Here is a 20,381-nt window from a genome sequence, read left to right on the forward strand (position 1 = left end):
GTATACACTGCGGAGGTAATGTCCCATTCAAATGAATGGAGGGATTTCACTCTGCTCTGAGCTGAGTTTCAGACTGTCTGCAGACTCCGTCAGGTGTCACTGTATCAGTTTACATTTCAGTGATGTTTTAAAATTCATCTGCACAGCTGTAAAGGTTAGATTTTATTTTTTAGGGAATGAAAGTCTAGCTTCTGAAGCCCCAAGATGGAAGCCCTCTAGGAGAAAGCACCTGCTTGCCACTCTTTGCCGTGGATTATCTTAACCTAGCCCTGCAAAAGAGCCTTCCAGAGTCTGCAAAACACCTGCACCAGTTCTGCTGCCAGAGGTACTGTGATCGTTAGAGCTGATTGAAAAATGCCCATAAGAATTTTTTTAAATGTCCCACAATTTTTTTGAAATCTGAAAATTCCAGTTTTTGAAAATTCAAAAAATTCTTTCCAGCATATTTATATGTACACACAAAGTTGAGGGTCTCAGTTTGTATTTTTTATTGAAAAACCAGAAAAAATCAGAGCAGAAAGAAAATTGTTTTTGGCCAAAAAGCCATTTTCGGGGATGGCAGGGGGGATGTTTTGGTAGAAAAAATTTCTCAAGCATCTCTAGTAATTGTTGCTCATATTAATTCTCATTTTCAGTGTAGCCTATGGGCAGCAACAGTCTCGGGCAGGATATGCTACAGAGGGTGGCTCCTGCCTTTTTAAAACTTCCCTCCCACGACACAGAGTCCTAGCTGGACTACACCGATGTGAATCCTTCAGCTCTGCTAAGGAGGAAAACATTGAAAGCCTGACATTTTAAGGGTATGTCTACACTGCAACATAAGCCCAAGGCCAGTGGGACTTGAGCCCACTGGCTCAGTGTTTGTAAACCTGGGCTTGAGTATCCACACTGAATATTGATTCCAGACTTATTATTTCAGAATCTGGGTCTCTCAGGTGTCTACACTGCATTGCACAGACCAGAGTCAAACCAGCCTATCCCAGGTTTCCTAGCACCCTCGCCAGCTGTAGCTGCTCTAGTTCCGTGTGCTGCAGTGTGGGAAAACTTGACTGTCTGCGCCACACACTCTGCAGAATGCATTGGTTGGCTGAGACATCTTTTGGGTCTGCATGCTCCTGGCAACCAGAGACAGCAACATGGGGGAGTCACGATATGAAGAACTTGTCTTGCTTGGGCTTTCACTCCTGTGTTAGGAAATGGGCAGAGCATCCATGAGATACTGGTGGACATTTCAGCAGCATTTTCTGACATACTGAAGTCCTGGAGGAAGAGGAGGACAATGATACAGACATGGCAGACTCGCATTGGCTGATGCAGCTCACAACTCTCGGTATATCCACTGATGCCCCCTATGTAGACCGGCAATTTGGGAGCACGGCCGCAGGCATGGACTGGTGGGATCATGTCGTCATGAGACCAGCAGTGGGGTGACCAGCACTGGGTCCAGAACTTTCAGAAGAAGAACACTACATTTCTATTCTGGAGCTCTGTGAGCAGCTTTCCCTGACCCTCCAGTGTCATGACACACCCATGAAGGTGGTCCACAAGCAGGTTGCTGTAACCATCTGGAAGCTGGTTACTCCAGACTGCTACAGATCGGTTGCTAACCATTTTGCTGTTGGGAAGTCAACTGAGTAAGGTGGTGGTGGAGGTATCTGAGGCAGGCAGGCAGACGTGTAGTTTACCCAAAGGTGGTGGGGATACACAAGATCCCTTAAGTAATTGCTGGTTTTGAGACAATGGAGTTTCCAAACTGCGTCAGGGACCATTGATGGGACTCATGTGCCCAAGGAGCACATGGGTACATAAACTGCAGAGAGTACTACTCCACTGTTATGCAGGCTCTTGTGGACAGCGGCCAATTTATGAATGCCTGTGTGAGATAGTAGCAAGTCAGGCACTCACAGCCACGGTGCCTCCTGCTGGTCATTCCGGGAATTAGCTCTTTCCAGCCTTGGAGCACCTACTGCTGGCCAATGTCTCACCTGCCACAGGCCCCGTGTCCCTCCCCGACCCTGGTGCCCCTTTCCCTTGGGGTTCTGCCCACAGCAGTCCCCCCACACTCTGGGTCTCTCCTCCCAGGGGAACCCCAACCCCTATGTTCACCTTGCCTCAGTGGCAACTGCCAGTCGTCATCTAGCCCCCTTTCAGAGTCACTTCACTGCCTGAACTGGTGCCTGCTGGCTCCCCTCTGGTGCTATACTAGATCCTTAGGTCAGAAGGTCGCCATCCCGGCTGACCAGACTATTGTGAACTGCTGGGGCGCAGTGCTCAGCGCAGTACCCAGCACCTGGTCAAACTCCTCATAAAAGAGGCAGGATGACAGGGAGTTCCCAGAGATGTGGTTCTCATCCCTGGCTTTACGATAGTTGCTCTTGACACACTTACTGCATTCCCTGCACTGGTCACAACTCTGGTGAATTCCCAGCGCTTCCAGCTTCTTCGCTATTTCCTGGGACACATGGTCGTTCCTGGTACTCTGACTGAAGTTGAATGTCTTGCTCGCCTCGCACCTGAGCTTTACCAGAATCATTCTGTCATCCCATGACCAGGGAGCAGTGAGCTCTAAAAAAGCACTTAGTCTTGTTGGCGGTCACTGTCAACATATGTAAATGTTGACTCTGTTTGCTGCCTAGCAGTCAGAATAAATGGAATGTTTAAACACCAAGCAGCTGTCCTTGAAGTAGGGGGTGAGGGGTGGGAGAGGGTTGCTTTTGTTTTCTGGGAGTCCATTGGCTAGTCTTGAGATAGAAAGGACAAGGAACACCAGCCCAGGAGATTGTGGGATAGCATTGGTGCTCTCTCAGGATACGAGTCTGGGGGACCTGGGCCCAAGCTGTGTCCATATGGGAAAATTATGGCGCTTGGACCCGTGTCCTAGTGGGTCTCGGTCTCAAACCTAACCCTTGTCAGATCCTGGGGCGCAGGCTTGGAAGATGCACTGGCTCAAGTCAGACAGAATTGTGTGTAGAAGGAAAGGGGCTTTGAGCTCGAGCCTGAGTCTGAGTCTGGGCTTAAAGTGCAGTGTAGACATACCCTAAGTGTTACTGATGAAGGGATCTTTTGCTCCTAACTTATTCCCAGTGAAGCTCCAGGGAACAGATGATAAGATTTGGCTGTTTTAGGATGTGTCCTCTTCGCATCTACTTCTGAATGAGATTTACTGATGAAATCAAGGAAATTAATGTCAGGCTTGGAAAAGGAGCCATCTGGTGAAGATGAAACTAACGGATGTGCTTTCATTCCATATAGCTTGATCAGCATTTTTGCAGGAACTGCATTGTTCTATATTTTCCTCTGAATGTGACTATAACTTGCTTTTGCTGACTTGTTCACCATTACCCCAGACACTATTAATTGCTTATTTCTATTACAGTAGCATCTAGAGACCACAATCAGGATCAACACTTATTGTGCTATGTGTTGAAGAAAATGGGGCCTGCCGCAGGTAGCTGTGCAGAGCTCATTGCAGAACTGAGATCTAAATTGGCAAGACAAACACCTAAGCAGGTAAGACAGACGGGGAGCAGAGAGATGAAGTGACTTTCCCAAGGTCACACAGGAAATCGGTGCCAGAGGTAGGAACTGCAACCAGATCACCTGAGTCCCAATCCAGTGCCTTAATCACAAGTCCCTCTTACCTCCCCAGTAAATGATAGACAGATTATTCCTTCCCTTAATATTTCCTAGATGCCTGCTCTTGTAGGAGAGGGAGAGAGAGCCTGGAGCACTGGGCCTGGTGCAAGACCTGAGGCCTGAATCAGAGGCCATGTATTAAAGTAGATGTTTACAAATTCACTGTCCAATATATGGCCTTGGCAAAAGTCATACTAGTGTTGTTAAAACACAGAGACTCCTAACAAGCAACAGATACTGGGTAGGTGTGAGAACACACTCCAGAAAGATGAGCCCAGGAACATCCTGACCTAACACCACATAAGAGGATGTTTGCCTGAGACAGCCGGAGTGTGATATAAGGAGAAGTAACAAGCAGATGTCATGAAACATGTGAGGTGGTATGTAAGTTTTGTCTGTCTATAAATGTCAGGGCTTTGAGTGGCGGAGGGAACAGCAGAGACTCCTGTTGCTGACTGAGCTGCTCCTTGCCACAGGGCACTCATGTATTAGGGTACTTGTAACCATAGAGTCAGAGCACTAGGACTGTCTTGAGGGCAATAAACCTGGCCTAGTGCCTTTGTCACCAGATTGAGTCTGTGGTCTTTCTAGGTAGGATTATCGAGGTCTGCTGAGCCAGCTATCTGTGCAGGGCTGGGACAGCATATGGAGGGAGCACACACCACCTACCTGGCAACAGCTCACTGTTCCTTTCTTACTGGATGCTTCATTTATCATTCTGTGATGCAGACAATTAACAACCCTGACTGAATTGTACCAGTATGAATCGAATTGTAATTTGCTGTGTAATGATTAGAAGCTAAAGGACGCAGAGGGTACAAGCACATCAGTATTTAACTGGAAATGTGATACTTCAAAACAATAAAACCCATCCCTCTAGAAAGCCACCAGAAAGGTGTGTGGGGAGAAAATGCACTCTTCCTGACCAGCTACAAACAAAGGGCAAAAACTCAGCTCTTAGAGCCTCCAGCCCTAGTTCACCTTAGCTATTTTTAAGAGAGGTTACATCAGTAGGAGATCCACACAAGGAGAGGAAGGAGAATATCTGCGCTGCAATAAAACATGTGGAACTGAGAGCAGAGCTTTGACCTAAAAAGACTGGATGGTGTCAGCATTAAGCTACAGTGTTTAGGAAAAGCCATGTGCAGAGGTGCTGGTAGTGGATGGATTCTGACAACAGGCGAGGTCTGTGACAGACCTCAAGCCGCGTTAGAGAGAGAATTTGTTTTCTGAATGAAGGATAGTGGTTCTCTTTATTTACCACCAGCCCGTGGTCTTCCTGGTCTTGCACTATGTGGGACCTGACTGATGCTTCCAGACCACATAAGCCCAAGGAGACGTGAAGGAGTTTGAGACACAAACTCAGGGGATTAACCAGCTAGCACCACAATAGATTTTTGCATAAGGTTCGTTAGGCTGTTCAGAGCTCACGTACAGAGCTTGTGTAACTCATACAGGCCACATCCTATCACACAACTAGCTCCCACTGCGAAGAGGTTAGGTGAAGAGATCCCTTCCTCAGTTACACTTAGAGTATGTCTACTCTGCACTGTAAACCCAGGCTCAGACTCAAGCCCAGAGCATAAGGACCTATGTCCTAGAGCACGGGTCTGTAGAGCCTGGGATGGCTGATGTTTCCACAATGCCACCAGGAGGGTATGCAGTGTACTCTCCAGGGACCATAGTGTGTGTGTGGTTGGGGGTGGTGGTGGTGTAGGTCCCTTTTATGGACACTCAGCCAGCCATTTAGCTATAAAGTCCCTCTTGGTGGCTGTTCTCTGCTTGCTTTACCTGTAAAGGGTTAAAAAGGTAAAGGAAAGGGTGTGGGCACCTGACCAAAAAAACCAATGGGAAGGCTAGAACTTTTTAAATTGAGAAAAAAATAACTTCCCTTTGTCTGTTGTTGTTCTCCAGAGAGAGGTGACAGAGCAGGACAGGGCTGGAGTTATGCTGTAAAAATCTTTTAAACCAGGTATGAAAAAGCATCAAATCATACCTCAACCCTACCTATCTGAAACCCCAAATATGTAAGTAATCAGGGAATGTCTAAGAAGATGAGCTTAGGGGTTATTTCTTATTGGCTTGTGGACGCCTCTGTGCTAACCCCAGATGCTTTTGTTTTGCTTGTAACCTTTAAGATGAACCTCAAGAGAGCTATCTTGATGCTTAATTTTTGTCATGGTTTCTTTTAAGATCTAGCAAAAGCCTAAATTCCAAATGTATTTTCTTTCTTTTTTGTTTTCTATAAAATTTACCTTTTTTAATAACAGAATTGGATTTTTGGTGTCCTAAGAGGTTTGTGTACATGTTGTTTAATTAGCTGGTGGCAACAGCTGATTTCCTTTGTTTTCTTTCTCAGCTCTTCCCCAGAGGTGGGGTGTGTGTGTGTGAAAGGGCTTGAGGGTACCCAACAGGAAGGAATTCCCAAGTATGCCTTCTGGGATTCCAAAAAGGGATTTTGCATTTGGGTGGTGGCAGCATTTACCAAGCCAAGGTCAGAAAAAGCTGTAATCTTGGGAGTTTAATACAAGCCTGGAGTAGCCAGTATTAATTTTTTGAATCCTTGTGGGCCCCACCTTCTGCACTCAAAGTGCGAGAGTGGGGAATCAGCCTTGAAGGCAGCTCACTTGGTTCGCAGAGTGCACCTTCTCATGCGTTTGCAGTAGCCACCTTTGTTGAGCTCACTGCTATGTGGTCACGGGATCATAGCCAGAGTGTGGTAAATCTCTGGTGCGAGGTAAGCAAGACATTCAACTTAAGTAAGAGTACCAGGAATGATCAGGCATCTTAGTAACTTTAGGCTGTGCCTTTTCATCACTGAATCCATAACATGATCAGATTTCCTGTACTGATGCTTCAATTTATTATCCTGGTGTTACAGGAAGGGAAATTAATAAGAACATAAGAATGGTCATACTGGCTCAGACCAAAGGTCCATCTAGCCCAGTATCCTGTCTTCTGACGGTGGCCAATGCCAGGTGTTCCAGAGGGAATGAACAGAGCAGGTAATCATCAATTGATGCATCCCCTGTCGTCCATTCCCAGCTTCTGGCAAACAGAGGCTAGGGACACCATCCCTGCCCATCCTGGCTAATAGCCATTGATGGACCTATCCTCCATGAATTTATCTAGGTTTTTTTTAACCTTGTTATAGTTTTGGCCTTCACAACATCCTCTGGCAAAGAGTTCCACAGGTTGACTGTGCATTGTGTGAAGAAATACTTCCTTTTGTTTGTTTTATACCTGATGCCTATTATTTCATTTGGTAACCCCCTAGATCGTATGTTATGAGGAGTAAATAACACTTCCTTTTTTACTTTCTCCACATCAGTCATGATTTTATAGACCTCTATCATATCCCCCCTTAATCATCTCTTTTCCAAGCTGAAAAGTGCCAATCTTATTAATCTCTCCTCATATGGAAGCCATTCCATGCCCCTAATCATTTTTGGTGCCATTTTCTGAACCATTTCCAATTCCAATATATCTTTTTTGAGATGGACGCAGTATTCAAAATGTGGGTGTACCATAGATTTATATAGAGGCACAATGATATTTTCTGTCTTATTGTCTATCGCTTTCTTAATGATTCCCAACATACTGTTCACTTTTTTGACTGCTGCTGCACATTGAAGGGATGTTTTCAGAGAACTATCCACAATGACTCAAAGATCTTTCTTGAGTGGTAACAGCTAATTTAGATTCTATCATTTTGTATGCTTAGTTGGGATTTATCAACATAGAATTTCATCTGCCATTTTGTTGCCCAGTCACCCAGTTTTGTGAGTTCCCTTTGTAGCTCTTCGCAGTCTGCCTGGGACTTAACCATCTTGAGTACTTTTGTATCATCTGCAAATTTTGCCACCTCACTGTTTACCCCCTTTTCAAGATCATTTATGAATATGTTGATTAAGACTGGCCCCAGTACAAACCCCTGGGGGATACCACTATTTTACCTCTCTCCACTCTGAAACCTGGTCATTTATTCCTACCCTTTGTTTCTTATGGGTCAGAATGATGTACTGACTCCAGTCAGAAAGCTGACCCTTTGCTCTGTCACACTAAGAACCACTCAGCAGCTTCAAAAGTGGTTGATAATGTGTGGAAAATCATTCTGGGTAGAAGCAATTCTGGTACATGTTCTTCCCTTCCTTAGTGTTACCAACGCTCGCAAGTTGATCATAAGTCTTGTGATATTAAGAGTTGGGTTTTTTTAAAGCTGTAACTTCTAGGATCAAAATAGTGCATGAGCATCTCAGCTTGAGTTATTTATTTTAAAAGGAAGTTTCCAACTTCTTAGTTGCTGACGAAAGCTTTAAAAAGTGAAGCAAGTGCATCCAAAAAGTTCAGAAACGAAAGGACAAAAAACCCTCTCCAAAATTATTCATTTTAAAATGTCTTAATTTAAAGGCAGTCGTCTGATTTTTGAATATTTGAGGCTGGCGATACTGCTTTCTATCACTGGGGAAGTTTGCCTGAATATGACATTGTGACAAGGTAGACACAACAGCCTGGAAAAAATCAAGTTTCCTGCATATCACATGGCTGGTCAGCATATATATAAGGAAGAGGAAGCTAGGGCCTAGGAGGTTACAGGTGGTGGGTGTGTGGTTGAGCCTGGAAAAAGCCTCTTGGGAATATGACCAACACTTGCAATTAAGGTGTTGTATTTTGTGTTGTTTGTGGCCCTTTTGTTGTAGCAACCAGGCAAGGTACTAACAAACTTCAACAGGACTTTATTTTCAAAGTGGAAACCTCTTTACCAAGCTGCTGCTGCAACCTTTGTAGCTCTCACTCCGCCTCCTCAACTTCCCCCCCTCCTTCCTGTTTCCTGTACTTCCAGACTCCCAATAGCCAGTGCTCCCAGTTCTAATAATTACAAGCAGCATCTAAACACCACATTCTCTCCTCTCTTAAGAAACTCTCCCAATTAAAATAAACATTGTTGTTCGAACCATAGGAACAAATATGAAACAAGACACTATACTGTTGGCAGAAATATTACACTGAAAACACTGTAGATACTACACAACATAGTCTCTAGTCCAGACAGGTGGTCATCTGGGACTGACAGGCCATCTCTCAAGCCCCGGTTCCAGTGCAATGTCTTGTTGTGTTGGTACTACGGTGAAGTCATCCAATGCAGACTGGGTGTTGGCATAATCTCCTCTTGGTGCATAGGCAGGTGCAAGATAAGAAGCATTCCATACCCGCACAACAGAAAGTCGATAGCAGTAAGGTCCCTTCTTCTCTATGATATTAAAAGGAGCTGTGAATTTATGGTCCCCTTTGCGTAAAATTCCATGTTTTCGTATTCTAACGAAGGAACCACACTCAAACTTTGGTTCCTTAGCACCCCGCCGCTCGTCTGTGAAAGCCTTAGACTTTGCTTCTGTTCAACTGTTTTTCTCACATCATTTGGGGCATCAGGTCATGCCTTTAAAAATCCAGCAATGTTCAGTTAAGTTTCCCATGCAGTAACTCTGCGGGCGATCGTGTAGCCTGGTATGCTTGCAAGAAATCAGCAGTGAAGGTTATCCACAATCGCCCTTCCAGTTTAGCCGTTTGCAAACTCTCTTTCAAACTTCTGTTAAACCGTTCGATTTCCCCATTGGCTTGAGGGTAATATAGGGATAACCTTCTGTGTAAAATGTTCCTCTGTGCTAGAAAAGTTTCAAACTCCAGGGAAGTAAATTGACTACCATTATCTGAAACCAGTTCTTTGGGGTTACCTTCCCTGCTAAAAACTGAAGAGAGGAACTTAATTACTGTAGCAGAAGAGATTTGCAATGTAAACGCTATCTCAGGCCATTTACTGAAATAGTCTATTAAAGTGATGGCATAACGGCAGTCACTTGGAGCAGTATCAAAGGGTCCTACAATGTCAATCACCACTTTTTCCCATGCAGATTCAGGAAGAGGAACAGGCTGTAATGGAGGGGCACACATCACTGCTGTCTTATCATGCATTTGGCAAGTCACACAGGATTTTAGGCCAGCCTGTGAAATTGTATGCCCCAGAAAGGAGAGTTCAGTTTGTCCAAATTTGCATTTGGACCTATTGAGCTGGAGGCCTGCTGTGCTGATGCAGTTTAGTACAGACTGCAGTTTATTGTCATGCTCCTAAGAAGTATTTCCAAACATAATAATATCATCCAGATAGCACTGAACTCCATGTTGATTCTTCAGAATCAATTATATCATTTTTTGGAAGGCACTTGGGGCAGATGCGAGACCGTATGGAACACGTTTAAAACAAAATAGTCCCTCATGTGTAATAAATACTGTGAAGTCTCTGCTATCTTCATGCAACATAACTTGGTGGTATGCAGTCTGCAAATCAAGAGTAGAAAACATCTTTGCTCCATGGCGTTCTGCAAATGCTTCTTGTATGTGAGGAAGAGGATGGCTGTCAATCACAATAGCTTTATTTGGCTCCCTTAAGTCCACACAAAGGCGAATGCCTCCATCCTTCTTCTGTGTCCCTACTATAGGTGAAACCCATTCCGAGGAGTTGATCTCTTCAATAATGTCCTCTTGAACAAGTTTTCTAAGTTCCTCTGAAACAGCTTCCCTGACTGAAAATGGTAAGTGCCGTAACTTCTGTCGTACAGGCATCACATTATTCTGCATTTTAACTTTATGCAGAAACCCAAAAGCACAGCCAAGTTTCTCCTCCACCTGGTGTTGGGTCCCAGCTGAAACTGGTGTGTTTACCGCAAGAGTGCTTTGCTGAGGAAGATTAATTCATCCATTAACTACGCTGAGATTTAAAGCAGCCAATAAATCTCTGCGAAGGATAGGAGTGCCTTTGTGGACAATGTAGAACTCTGCAGTTACACAGCAATCACCAAAAGTAACTATTACTGGCAGGCAGCCATGTACTGCAATATGGTTCTTCAAATAGCACACCAAGTGAAGTTTGGGTTCAGTAAGAGGCACATCTTTAAAGTAATGCAAATAGATGGAATCAGGTAGTATAGATACTGCTGACCCAGTGTCCAACAGTAGCTGAATAGAGTGAGATTTGCCTGAGGGTATGGCGGAAATGTTTACAGTGCATCTTATTTGTTCTGGAATATGTGCAGTAGTGATTTTGTCTACGCTCAGCACAGTAACGTCTGGTATTGTGACTGCATGCACCTGTTGATTGAACTGGCTGCTGCAACATACTTTAGCAAAATGCCCAATCTTTCTGCAATGATTGCACTGAGGTACTTTTGCTGGACATCCTGTGTAGCTTGCAAGGTGTTGTGGGGATCCACAGCAAAAGCATGCTGTGCCCGGCCAATGGGGGCTACGGGATATGGTGCAGGCCGAGGGACGTACTCGCAGCCACTTCCCGCAGCCCCCATTGGCCTGCAGTGGCGAACCGCGGGCAGTGGGAGCTGCGATCGGCCAAACCTGTGGACACGGCAGGTAAACAAACAGGACGGGCCTGCCAGGGGCTTTCCCTGAACAAGCGGCATCTGAAGTTTGGGAAACACTGCCCTAAAGAAAGAGCCTTAAAAAGGGCATGAGCATTATGTGCACATGTCTTTCCTGGCTGGTGAAACAGCCCACCAGCCAATGGGCATCTTTGTTTGATAAGAGGTCCGCGGTAGAGCTGGGCAAAATTTTTGGGGCAAAGTCCTCTTTTTGGCTGAAAAATGCGGAGTCAGGTCAACTGAAACAATTTGGGTCAATTTTGGTGAATGGTTTTGGTAAAAAAAAAAACAGCAATTTTTGAAATGTCAGAACGGTTAATTTTGTTTCACCTTTTTGTTTGGAAAGATGTTTGTTTGGAATTGCCCTCAATGTTATTTAAAAATCATTTAGAAAAAGTAAAAAAAAAAAATTAAAATATTTTGTTTGACCCAAAATCACATTTTTTTCCACGTTTTTTGGTTTGCTGAAAAAAATAGATTTTTTTTGTTTCAGGTTGACCAAAAACAATTTCTTTTATTTGGCCAGTGAACTGTAAAATTGAGGATCTGCACAGCTCTACTCAGCAGTTTCTGTTTCATATTCCCCATCTGAAGTCATGATTCTCTGTGATATCCTAACTATTTCTGCATTATGGTCCAAATTACCTGAATCCATTGGAGTCATGGATTAATTTGGCCCCATGACTTCCAGTTGCTTATTCTCTATCTGATCACAAACTCCTAAGAATCAAGGATGTTCCTGTAATGCAGATATCCCTAATAATAAAAAACAAGGGAAGAAGAATGATGACGGTGGAGTTTTTAAACTGTAGACTATTTGTCAACTATTTCCATGTGGCATCAATAGCTCTTAAAACAAATCTGCCACTCCATTGTTGGTATACAGGGAGATTAGTACAGGAAAAGAGATGTGTCAGTAAAATGCAAGAATATTCTTTAAGCTTTAGTGATCAAGGTTACAAGAGGGAACTGAATAGGGCTATAGAGAAAGTGTAATAAATTACAACAGGAAGAAATTAAAAGGAACAAAGACTTTTTCAATTTCCTTCAAATGAATATAAGCCCTTCTCACATGAAATGAATGCCATTAAACTGAGATACTAGTTCTTGTGAGGAACTGTGAGGAACTGGGCCTGAATTCACATTCTTCAATGAAGTCTTAATGTGAGAGATGCTTTAGAACATTGTGATTCTTGCAGATGGAACATTGTACACCGTTCCATTTGCATCACATTCCTGGTAACTTCCTTTGCGTCAGCGTAATAACACCTACAAGAACCAGAAAGCCATGGGGACAGGGATATGACATCATGATTGGCACAGTCTTGTTACTGAACTGTCTTATTGTGTTCTGTTTTTTTTATTTAGTTACCACAAAAATAATATGTAAAACTAACCCCAACAATCCTAGGGGCAGAGCTAAGGTGGTCATGTTGAAGTATGTGTTTCTTCATTTGGGGAAAGAATAATGGTGTTTGATTGTTATGTGGCACTGTAATATTTATGATGTCATTAGCTGTTCTGGTACCTGATGAGATAGGCAATTACACTGAAGATAACTACATGGTCACTCAGCAGCTTTAACTTCTATTTTTAAACAAGGTCTAGAGTGATATATAGTAGAACCTCAGAGTTACGAACACCTGAATTATTAACTGACCCAGTCAACCACACATCTCATTTGGAACCGGAAGTACACAATCAGGCAGCAGTAGAGAAAATAAAATAAAAGCAAATACAGTACAGTATTGTGTTAAATGTAAAATACTACAAAATAAAGAGAAAGCAGCATTTTTCTTCTTCATAGTAAAGTTTCAAAGTTGTATAAAATCATTGTTCAGTTGAAAACTTTTGAAAGAACAACCATATCATTTTCTTCAGAGTTACGAACATTTCAGAGTTACAAACATTTCAGAGTTATACACAACCTCTGTCCTCCTCCCGCTGCGCCAGAGACTTCTGCATCACAGGGCTCTCCAAAACTGCAGCAGCGAAAGGAGCAGAATGTGGGGTCATTGGGCGCTGCTGTACTGGCCCCAACCCTGTCCTCTAGTGGGGCTGCTGTATGGACCCCAGACAGGAGACGCAGCTGCATGGAAGAGCTGGAGGCGGGGCTTGGGCTAGTACAGTTGTGCCAGAGGAGCTGCCGGCGTGGGGCCACCTGGTGGCCCCATGTTCTGCTCCTCCTGTGTCTTTCCAGAACGGAGTACCAGCTATAAATATCTTACTGGTACGGCATATCGTACCATACCACTGTACTTGCACCACTGTCCACGGGCCAGGGTGCTCTCTCCCACCATCGATCACAGTCAGAGCAAGGAGAGCCCACTGAATGGGCCAGGCCTCATTGTCACTGTAGCTCCATGACAGCTGTGGGCATTTTGGTGAACATACAGTAACAGTTTGAGTTCGGGGGCCATACATTGCAATCGACTTTGTTAGAAAATACAAGGACAAAACATCTGCCCTAAATGTGCTTGGGACCGCGACTGCTGTCAGGCTCAGTTGGGAAAGGGAGTCTGCCCAGAACTCGAGGAAGGCAAGAGAGGGAGAAAAGGCTGCTGCTTGCTGTTGGAAGTGTCTCTGTGGTGGGGAGGACTCTGTCAAAAGTCCTAGATTCCACTGATCAGTTGCTGCTGTCGACACCTGGCAGAAGGGTTACACAAATGAAAGCTGGGAATCTCTTCCGAGGGTCCATAGTCCTCTTTATTTACATGGGGCTCACATGACTCCCATCCCCAGCTCGCTTGTGGTAGCTACTAATAAATTCAGCCTATGCCATGTGCAGCTCCCATTGACCTCAAGGACTGCAGGATGGGGCGCGGGCCAAGTGCTATGTAGAATGGCTGTGCAAGGCTGAGAATGCACAAGCTCAGTGCATGGTGTACCACAACAGTCTGTGGATCCGGTCAGGTAAGCAGGACTGAATTATTGAGGATCCTCCAACTGGCTCATGGTGATCTTTTAATGACATTGAGATTTTGTGTAGAGGTTAAGATTTATTTTCCCCTCTGTTCCTAAAGGAGCTTGAAAACAGGGAGCCAGCACAATCTGGCAGTAGATATCCCAGCCTTACTGATGGCATGATGTGGGGGATCACCCTTGTGCATGGAGAGGATCCTGTGATGTATTAAACCTGGCATAGAGGCTCTTATGCTACCTCCACCTTTGCTGGCAGAGGGCAATTTAGGGATTCCAAATTTTCTGCCAGTCCCTGGTTGCTGTTGGCAACCAGCATACATTAAAGCAGCCTTCAGCCTATGCCCAGGATAATAGTAATAGAGCGAGCTTTATGCCAGCCACTTTTGCACTGTGTGTTTATCAGATAGAGACAAGAATCTGAGCTAGTAGTTCTTTGCCTTCAAGTAGAGTCTTTTTCTATTTGGCAAATGAGTTATTTCTTGTGTTTATGAGTAACCTCAAATTAACATGGCTATTCTTGTGCTGCATCAGCAGGAAGAACACCAGCTTTCAGTATATAGGCCTGCAGGCACCCGTCCTGCTTATAAAAGAGCATAGGGCCAAAAACCAATCCCTACGTGACCCCAGTACAAACATACCCATTCAATGGATTCCTCATTTACAATTACATTTTGAGACCTATCAGTTATCCAGCTTTTAATTCATTCAACGTGTTCCATGTTCATTTTATAGAGACAAGGTGGGTGACGTAATATCTTTTATTGGACCAACTTCTGTTGGTGAGAGAGACAAGCTTTCCAGCTTACATAGAGCTCTTCTTCACATCAAATGCCTTCCAGAAGTCTATTACATCCACACTATTACCTTTATCAGAAAATTTGTAATCTCATCCGAAAAAGAGACCAAGTTAGTTTGACCGGATCTCATAAACTCATGTTGATAGGCATTAATTATATTACTCTCCTTTAATTCATCAAGTACCATACCAGCCACTCCATTATCTTGCCCTGCATCAATGTCAAACTGACAGGTCTATGATTACTCAAGTCATCCCATTTACCCTCTTTAAGTGTTGGCACAATATTCAGATAATCTAGTCTGACCTCCTCCATAACCTGGACCATAACTTCTGGTTAAACAAGAGCATATCTTTCAGAAAGACATGCAACCTTGATGTAAAGACTTGAAGTATTGTAGAATCTATCACATCACTTGGTAGGCTGTTCCAGTGATTGATTACCTTCACTTTTTAAAATGGCATCTTTATTTTCGGTTTGAAGTTGTCTAGATTCCACTTCCTGACATTGGATCTTGTTTATACCGCTGTGTGCTAGGGTAAAGACCTCTCTAGTATCAAATCTTCTCCCTGTCTGTGAATCATTCTTGTGGCTCTTCACCATAATTTCAGCAGCACCTTTTAAAGTGTGGACACTGGAAATGGATGCAGCATTTCACTGCTGGTCTCAATACAGTTAATGCCACTTCCCTACTCCTCAGTATTCCTCTGTTTATTCATCCAAGGATCACACTTAGTCCTCCTAGCTACAGCATCATACTGGGAGCTCATGTTCAGTTATTTGTCCACTATGGCCCCTAAATCCTTTCCTGAGTATGGTGTTTAGATGTTGCTTGTAATTATTAGAATTGGGAGCACTGGCTGTTGGGAGTCTGAAAGGATAGGAAACAGGAAGGAGGGGGGAGGAGTTGAGAGGCTGGGAGAGAGCTACCGAGGGTGCAGCAGCAGCTGGGTAAAGAGGTTTCCACTTTGAAAATAAAGTCCTGTTGAAGCTTGTTAGTACCTTTCCTGGTTGATACAACATTTTGGCGACGAGGATGGATCTTCTGCCTCTGAACCCACCTGCACCCTTTCTGTAAAGCCCAGGTGAGCCTCCAATTGCTTTTACTACCTGGATCCATATGTTTGAGACTTATCTGCTTGTAATCAGTGCTACAGAGATTTCTGAAGTAAGAAAGCGTGCTCTGCTAATCCACTGCCTTGGAGCAGAGGGGCAGCATATATTTTACACTTTTCCCTTGCAGACGATAAATATGAGACTGCACTCACTGCATTAAAGAATTTTTTTGTGCCAAAAGTGAATGTAGTAGCTAATCGCTACAGATTTCGCCAGCATGAGCAGAAACCAGGGGAAACCTATAAAGCAATATATTGCTTCCCTGAGGAGTCTGATTGTAACTTGTGACTTTGGGAATATAGCAGATGAGATTATTAGAGACCAGCTCATTGAGAAAACAACCATGCTTCATGTAAGAGAACGCTAACTTCTAGAACCACAAATTACACTAGAAAAAGCAATAACCATTGCTACTCAGATTGAGACAGCTACAGTGGAACCCAAAATAATGAGCATGGATACAGGAGGCACAGTCCAGGCTGTGACTCCTTTGCAGAAAAGTTCACTACCTCTGCAGACACACAATTGCAAGAGGAAAACAAATGAAACCCCACCGAATCAGCAAATGCAAAATACAGTAAAAGCATGCTTTCACTGTGGATCCCCACAACACCTTGCAAGCTACACAGGATGTCTGGCAAAAGTAGCTCAGTGCAATCTTTGCAAAAAGATTGGACATTTTGCTAAAGTATGTCGCAGCAGCCAGTTCAATCAACAGGTGCATGCAGTTACAATACCAGATGTTACTGTGCTGAGCGTAGACAAAATCACTACTGCACATATTCCAGAACAGATAAAGTGCACTGTAAACGTTTCCGCCATACCCTCAGGCAAACCACACTCTATTCAGCTACTGTTAGACACTGGCTCAGCAGTATCTATACTACCTGATTCCATCTATTTGCATTATTTTAAAGATGTGCCTCTTACTGAACCCAAACTTCACTTGGTGTGCTATTTGAAAAACCATATTCCAGTACATGGCTGCCTGCCAGTAATAGTTACTTTTGGTGATTGCTGTGTAACTGCAGAGTTCTACATTGTCCACAAAGGCACTCCTATCCTTGGCAGAGATTTATTGGCTGCTTTAAATCTCAGGGTAGTTAATGGATGAATTAATCTTCCTCAGCAAAGCACTCTTGCAGTACACACACCAGTTTCAGCTGGGACCCAACACCAGGTGGAGGAGAAACTCGGCTGTGCTTATGGGTTTCTGCATAAAGTTAAAATGCGGAATAATGTGATGCCTGTACGACAGAAGTTACGGCGCTTACCATTTTCAGTCAGGGAAGTTGTTTCAGAGGAACTTAGAAAACTTGTTCAAGAGGACATTATTGAAGAGATCGACTCCTCAGAATGGGTTTCACCTATAGTAGGGACGCAGAAGAAGGATGGAGGCATTCGCCTTTGTGTGGACTTAAGGGAACCAAATAAAGCTATTGTGATTGACAGCCGTCCTCTTCCTCACATACAAGAAGCATTTGCAGAACGCCATGGAGCAAAGATGTTTTCTACTCTTGATTTGCAGACTGCATACCACCAGGTTATGTTGCATGAAGATAGCAGAGACTTCACAGCATTTATTACACATGAGGGACTATTTCGTTTTAAACGTGTTCCATACGGTCTCGCATCTGCCCCAAGTGCCTTCCAAAAAATGATGTAATTGATTCTGAAGAATCAACATGGAGTTCAGTGCTATCTGGATGATATTATTGTGTTTGGAAATACTTCTTAGGAGCATGACAATAAACTGCAGTCTGTACTAAACTGCATCAGCACAGCAGGCCTCCAGCTCAATAGGTCCAAATGCAAATTTAGACAAACTGAACTCTCCTTTCTGGGGCATACAATTTCACAGGCTGGCCTAAAATCCTGTGTGACTTGCCAAATGCATGATAAGACAGCAGTGATGTGTGCCCCTCCATTACAGCCTGTTCCTCTTCCTGAATCTGCATGGGAAAAAGTGGTGATTGACATTGTAGGACCCTTTGATACTGCTCCAAGTGACTGCCGTTATGCCATCACTTTAATAGACTATTTCAGTAAATGGCCTGAGATAGCGTTTACATTGCAAATCTCTTCTGCTACAGTAATTAAGTTCCTCTCTTCAGTTTTTAGCAGGGAAGGTAACCCCAAAGAACTGGTTTCAGATAATGGTAGTCAATTTACTTCCCTGGAGTTTGAAACTTTTCTAGCACAGAGGAACATTTTACACAGAAGGTTATCCCTATATTACCCTCAAGCCAATGGGGAAATCGAACGGTTTAACAGAAGTTTGAAAGAGAGTTTGCAAACGGCTAAACTGGAAGGGCGATTGTGGATAACCTTCACTGCTGATTTCTTGCAAGCATACCAGGCTACACAATCGCCCACAGAGTTACTGCACAGGAAACAGATAAATACTAAACTGAACATTGCTGGATTGTTAAAGGCATGACTTGATGCCCCAGATGTGGATGATTTGAGAAAAACAGTTGAACAGAAGCAAGCAAAGTCTAAGGCTTTCACAAACAAGCGGCGGGGTGCTAAGGAACCAAAGTTTGAGTGTGGTTCCTTCGTTAGAATACGAAAACATGGAATTTTATGCAAAGGGGACCATAAATTCACAGCTCCTCTTAAAATCATAGAGAAGAAGGGACATTACAGATATCGACTTTCTGATGGGCGGGTATGGAATGCTTCTTATCTTGCACCTGCCTGTGCACCAAGAGGAGATTATGCCAACACCCAGTCTGCATTGGATGACTTCACCATAGTACCAACACAACAAGACATTGCACTGGAACCGGGGCTTGAGAGATGGCTTGTCAGACCCAGACGACCACCTGTCTGGACTAGAGACTATGTTATGTAGTATCTACAGTGTAATATTTCTGCCAACAGTATAGTGTCTTGTTTCGTATTTGTTCCTGTGGTTAGAACAATAATGTTTATTTTAATTGGGAGAGTTTCTTAAGAGAGGAGGGAATGTGGTGTTTAGATGTTGCTTGTAATTATTAGAATTGGGAGCACTGGCTGTCGGGAGTCTGAAAGGACAAGAAACAGGAAGGAGGGGGAGGAGTTGAGAGGCTGGGAGAGAGCTACAGAGGGTGCAGCAGCAGCTGGGTAAAGAGGTTTCCACTTTGAAAATAAAGTCCTGTTGAAGCTTGTTAGTACCTTGCCTGGTTAATACAACACCGAGTCACTGTTTTTTCAAGGTGCAGTCCCCCATCCTGTAAGCATGACCTGCATTCTGTGTTCCTAAATGTATGGCCTTTCATTTGACTCTACTAAAATGCATGTTGTTTGTTTGTGTACAGTTTTCCAAGTGATCCAGAGTGCTCTACGGTTGATTTGTCCTCACCGTTACTTACCACTCCACCAAACTGTGTGTACTCTGCAAACTTTACCAGCAAATGATTTTATCTTTTCTTTCAGATCATTGATAATACAGTGCTTCTCTGTAGTCAAGTCCCTCTTCAAAACCCACTTCTGCCAGGCTAACCACAAGGAATCTGGAAGATTTGTAATGACTAGCCCAAGATGCAGCCAAGCATCATCTCGACCTACTTAAGTCATATGCCTTTCCCTTAACCTCTGACTGTTCCTCAGTCTGACTTTAGAGTGTAAGCTCCTTACAATCCTTATTTCTGTTTGGAAAGAGCATGGTGTAACCCACTGGTCAGTGCATGGCACATGTCCCTCTCTGTGCCTAATCCACAGAGAACATGAATCTGTTACAGCCCCCCAGCTACAAAGCCTTGCTCAGTAGCTTCAGCTGTAGAAACATATGTATTTGATTCTGAAAATCCCCGTTGTCAGCCAAAGTGCTAGCTGTTACGCTAGCATGCGTTAGGTGCTGCCAGAAACATATAATAAATAATAATGATGGAGCATAATGCCTCATCGGGCCAAAACACATAATAGCGCTTACCCTGGAGTGCTCCATCAGGCAAACTTCCCCCGACATCAGACGAGTTTTGCCAGAAGATATACTGAAGGATCAGACCTTTTGCATCAGCACCATCAGAAGAACAGCACAGTCCCGTTGGGCTTGATACAAAGCCTGCTGAAATCAGAGGATTACCCTCTTTGCTACTTAACTGTTTCGCAGTGAGCACAAATGAGTGTTTGTGGCAGTTCCCACACCGTAACGACTCCATGTGTACATGCATGCAGCAGGGCAATTCTAAACATTTTTATGAACATAGTGATGGTTTTTTAAACTGGATAATGAGAATCTGGAAGTTAGTGCTGGTCAGGTTTAGGGCTTAAACTGCTTGAGCAGTTGTAACTGAAACGAAATTATTAATTTCTCTCCCTATTGTATTGGGTAGAAAAGCCGAAGGAGCTGGTACACTTGACTATCATCCATTGCTATTTGACATTTTTACATCCCTTTGACAGTAGGGTGAGTGGATAGCAAGATTACACTTTTTTTCGGGGTGGTTGTGGTTATAGATGCTTACATAAGACAAAACCCCTAATATCAGGATGGTCC

The 20,381-nt window shown here is 43.8% G+C and overlaps 1 long non-coding RNA gene across 1 annotated transcript in view; it reads right to left on the reverse strand.

Moving 5' to 3' along the window:
* LOC140906351 (uncharacterized) overlaps positions 1-20,381 on the reverse strand; it is an 81,480-nt gene that overhangs the window by 59,013 nt on the left and 2,086 nt on the right. The window contains exon 2 of the long non-coding RNA XR_012157076.1: positions 19,815-19,949. This is a non-coding gene — a long non-coding RNA (uncharacterized lncRNA). The remainder of the gene's footprint in view (positions 1-19,814; positions 19,950-20,381) is intronic.

This window comes from Lepidochelys kempii, chromosome 2, assembly GCF_965140265.1.
Source record: "Lepidochelys kempii isolate rLepKem1 chromosome 2, rLepKem1.hap2, whole genome shotgun sequence".
Taxonomy (NCBI): domain Eukaryota; kingdom Metazoa; phylum Chordata; order Testudines; family Cheloniidae; genus Lepidochelys; species Lepidochelys kempii.